The sequence below is a fragment of the Orycteropus afer genome, unplaced genomic scaffold (assembly GCF_000298275.1).
Source record: "Orycteropus afer afer isolate SDZICR_OR568_19922 unplaced genomic scaffold, OryAfe1.0 scaffold00142, whole genome shotgun sequence".
Classification (NCBI taxonomy): domain Eukaryota; kingdom Metazoa; phylum Chordata; class Mammalia; order Tubulidentata; family Orycteropodidae; genus Orycteropus; species Orycteropus afer.
In genome coordinates this window covers 2,600,935-2,606,117 of record NW_006921729.1, presented here as the reverse complement: position 1 = coordinate 2,606,117, position 5,183 = coordinate 2,600,935, and the positions used below count along the sequence as shown (strand labels likewise).

The following is a 5,183-nucleotide window of genomic DNA, read 5'->3' as shown; positions in this document are numbered from 1 at the left end:
CTTGTAGCTGCAAAGGAGGCTGAGAAAAGTGAGTTTCTGGTTTCTGATTTGAAAAGGCAGGATTATGTGTGACATTCCCAAGGCATTTTGAGAGTCATTACATGGTACAGAGTGACCAGAAATCATCACAAAATGGACCACAAAGTATAAACATGAAGTCATGTGATGGAGGCTCCAGAAATTAATTATGGAACTATATAGCATGGTGATTGAAAACACTTAAATGTCCACTAAGTGGAATTAATAAATAAAATGTGATAAAGTCATATAATGGATTGCTATATAATTGTTTTTTTAAAATTAATGAACTAATTATATATATCACCAGTGGTCGGACAAGAGGGTTACTTCTAGCTACCCTAGAGTGCTTAATGAAAAATCTTGAAAACAAAATGTTCAGCAAAACCTTGGTATAAGAATGATGCATTCAACTCAGTGCGAGGGCTGCTGGAGTGGCTGGCTCATTTAAGATGAGGCTTTTGCTGCTTCTCCTGAAGGTGGTGTTGGTGGTGGGCAGGAGTGAGACAAGGGCTCGGCCATCCTGGGCAGCATGACCAGCAAGGGATTAAAGATGCAGTATGTATGCCATGAGGCTGCTGCTAAAATTCCAGATTTGCTTTTCCTGAGGTTTCCTGAGGCTGTGTTTGATGAGTATATATATGTAGATTAGTCAGTGGTACCCAGATATCCCCACTGAAGGAGAGAATGACCTGCCTCAACCAATATATAGACACATAATATCTTTCTATTCAGTCTTCAAACTAGTATTGATAGGCTTAATAATTGTTGGTAAGGATCCTTTTGCTTTCTTTGCCATGTAATCTCCTACAATCTGGCAGTGGGGCCAAGAAAATAAGGTCTATGAGTGTATGATAGTTTTCTTCCTGAGCAACATAATGAGAACCAGTGTATGTCAACAGGTGCATTTGAGATAACCTTAAATGGTGTACCTCTGTGGTCTAAGCTGGAGTCTGGTCACCTTCCATCCATGCAGCAGCTTGTCCAAATTCTTGACAATGAAATGAAGCTCAACATGCATATGGATTCAATCCCACATCATTGATCACAGCCCCACCTATCAGCACTGGAAACCCTTTTATATTAAGGAATTTTTGCAAGAGCAGCATGACTGACATTATGAAGGCCTATACTGAAGACAGAAAACGGTTAGCACAGACCAGATGCTTTCTTGGCAGGCTTGTTGTATCTCTTGGACAACTTCAATGCAAGACAGTTTTTCAGTGCTGGCACATTTTGGAATTCTGCACATTCATGGAGTGCAATAATAACTGTAAAGGTCTCTTTCTTTTTTTAAATTCAGCCAGTTAATAGTTTAAAAAAGTAAACATTACTGCTTATAACTTTTTTTTAGTCATATTTGAAAAAGTAGGAAATTGAATTACTATTTGATTTTCTTTCAAAGATGTCTCTTAAATCTGTTGTGATTTTATATGAATTTTTCTTTTTTATAGTTTGACATTGATCTTTTAGGGGATACAGCTGTAGTTCCAAATACTTTATGAGAGTTTATTACACATCTCTAATTTGGTCATGCCCAGTTAATATAGATTTCAAAATACTGTAGTGCATTATACAGAATTATGTGGGAAAATCCTATATCCAGGGTACTGTGAGGAGCCTTGGTGGCGCAGTGGTTAAGCACTTGGCTGCTAACTGCAGTGTTGGCAGTTTGAACCCACCAGCCACTCTGTGGGAGAAAGATGTGGCAGTTGGCTTCCCTGAAGATTTACAGCCAAAACCAACCAACCAACCAACCAACCCTATGGGGCAGTTCTGCTCTGCCCTATAGGGTCATTATGAGTTGGAAACTACTCAACAGCAGTGGGTTTGGGCTGATTTAGAGTACTCTACCAGTTTGTGTGTGTTTATGTGAACTACTAAAGGAGACCAACCATTTTTTAAACTCCACTGTGTACTTAAATTCTGTATACTTCATATGTCTTGCCTTGACCAATCTAATGAGTTGATTAACTGGGTCTTTATTCTTAACTAAATAAAATACAGATATAAGTTAAATTAAAAAATTTTAATTTTAATTTATGTAAAAAGGAATGTTGCATGCGACATGATAGCATTTATGTAAACTATATATATATAAAACAACACTCTGTATTATTCATAGTTGCATGTTTCCATGTCTGTGAAAATATAAAAGAGGACAGGAAAGATGCCCTCTGAATTCAGGATAGTGGTTCTCTTGAAGGAGAAACAAAGGAGTTAGGATTAGGGATTAAGGACAAAAGGGCTTAATCAACTTTGTCTAGAATGTTTTGTTTTTATTTTAAAAATAGTTGAAGTTTGTGGGGATGGAAAATTTGGCAAAGGATGTTGGTAATGTTTGCACAATATGATTAATGTTATTAATCTCACTGAATTGTATATGGGGAAAATGTTGGGCTGGCAAATGCTGTGTTATCTGTATTTTTGCAACAATAAAAAACAATGCTTATGTATTTTTTAAAAAATATTTTTAGAAATTTCTTAAGTCTAATATTGAAAACACCATGTCATCTCAATTCCATAAGCAAAAAGCAAGCACATTTTGACTACTAGTTAAATTATGTTAAACAAAGTATGCAATATTTTATATTTTTTTGTAATGATTATCTGCCTGAATTATCCATAATATGGAATCCATTTTCTACCAATGCACATTAAAAATGAAAATCTCTAATAAAATTTCATTTAACTTTCATCTTAAAAAAATAGTTGAAGTGCTGGAACAATTGAACTTTCATAGGCAAAAAACAAATCTTAATCCAAATCCCATAACTTACACAAAAATTAACTCAAAGTGGATTGTAGATTTAAATATAAAATGTAAAACTATGAAACTTTTTGAAAAAAAATACTGGAGAAAATTTTCATTACCTATGGTTAAGTGAAGTGATCTTAGACATGTCAACAAAAACATGATCCATAAAAGAAACAAATACATTTATAAATTGGGCTTTGTTAAAATTAAAAACTTTTGCTCCACCAAAGATCCTGTTAAGAGGATAAAAAGATAAGCTGCAAACAGGGAAACAGGGAGTAAGTATCTTCAAATCATGTATTTGACCAAGGATTTATATCTAGAATATATAAGGAAATCTCAAAGCTCAGTTAGAACATGGGTAAAGGACATGGAGACATATTTCACCAAATAGGACCTATGGATGGCAAATACACATGAAAAGATGTTCAGTATCACTAGCCATTGTTGTTGTTGTAGCCATTAGGGAAATGCAAATTAAAACCACAGTGAGATATCACATCTATTAAAACAGCTAAAATAAAAGATGATGATGTTACCAAATGCTGGCAAGGATGTGGACAAATGGATCTCTTATATGTTGTTGGTGGGAACGTAAAATGGTACAGCCATTCCAGAAATCAGCCATTTCTTATAAATCTAAATGTATACTTACCGTACAGCTCAGCAATCACAATCCTGGATATTCATAATAGAAAAATGAAAACATCTATTATGTGTAATAATAAAAAACTCTAATCAGTGCAGATATCCTGCAGTGGGTAAATGGTTGAACAAACATTGGTACCATAGGATACTATGCAGCAATGGAAAGGACCAAACTATTGATACATGCAACAATTTGAATGGATCTCAAGAGACTTACACTGAGTGAAAAAAGCCAATCTCAAGGTAACATACTATATGATTCTATTTACATAGCATGCTCTAAAAGATAAAAATTATAGATATGGAGAACAGATTTATGGTTGTTAAGGTTTAATGATGGAGAGGGGAGCAGGTTAGCATGAGAAAGTTCCTTTATGGTGATGAAACAATTCTGTATCTTGATTGTGGTAGTGCTTATGGGAATCTGTGTTGTTGTTAATTTCCATCAGCTCCAACTCATAGTGACCTTATGTATAACAGAACAAAACATTGCATGGTCCTACGCTGTCTTAGTTATCTAGTGCTACTATAATAGAAATACTACAAGTAGATTGTTTTAACAAGCAAAAATTTATGCTCTCACAGTTTGTTGTTGTTGTTGTTGTTAGGTGCCATCAAGTCATTTCTGACTCATAGTGACCCCATGTACAGCAGAACAAAACACTGCCCGATCCTGCGCCAGCTCCATGATCCCTGCTATACTTGAGCCCATCATCACAGCCACCGGGTCAATCCATCTCATTGAAGGCCTTCACCTCTTTCGCCGACCCTCCACCCTACCAAGCATGGCATCCTTCTCCAGGAAATGGTCCCTTCTGACAACATGACCAAAGTAGATGAGACCAAGTCTGGCCATTCTCGCTTCCAAGGAGCATTTCGGGTGCACTTCCTCCAGGACAGATCTGTTAGTTCTTTTATCAGTCCATGGGACCTTCAGCATTCTTCGCCAGCACCACAACTTAAAAGCATCAACTCTTCATCGGTCTTCCTTATTCATTGTCCAGCTGTCACATGCATATGAGGCGATTGGAAATATCATGGCTTGTGTCAGGCGCACCTTAGTCCTCAAGGAGACATCCTTGCTCCTCAGCATTTGAAAGAGTTCCTTCGCGGTTGACCTTCCCAATGCTACACGTCGTCTAATGTCCTGACTGCTGCTTCCATTGGCATCGATTGTAGAACCAAGCAACATGAATTCTTTGACAACCTCAATCTTCTCTCCATTTATTATGATGCTGCATATTGGGCCAGTTGTGAGGATTTTTGTCTTCTTTATATTGAGATGTAATGTATACTGCAGACTGTGTTCCTCAATCTTCATCAGTAAGTGCCTCAAGTATTCCTCACTTTCAGCAAGCAAAGTTGTATCATCAGCGTATCACAGGTTGTTAATGATTCTTCCTCCAATCCTGATGCCACATTTTTCTGCATATAGTCCAGCTTCTCAGATTATTTGCTCAGCATATAGATTGAATAAGTATGGTGAAAGGATATAACCCTGACGCACTCCCTTCCTGATTTTAAACCATGCAGTGTCCCCTTGTTCTGTTCTAATGACAGCCTCCTGGTCAAGGTACAGGTTCCTTATGAGTACAGTCAAGTGTTCAGGAATTCCCATTCTTCTCAATTTATCCATAATTTGTCATGATCCACACAATAAAATGCCTTTGCATAGGCAATAAAACACAAGGAAACATCTTTCTGGTATTCTTTGCCTTGAGCCAAGATCCATCTGACAACAGGTATGATATCCCTTGTT

The 5,183-nt window shown here is 36.8% G+C and overlaps 1 pseudogene; it reads left to right on the top strand.

Moving 5' to 3' along the window:
• The first annotated feature begins 578 nt into the window (after positions 1–578).
• LOC103201124 lies at positions 579–1,063 on the top strand (annotated as a pseudogene).
• The last annotated feature ends 4,120 nt before the right edge of the window (positions 1,064–5,183 follow it).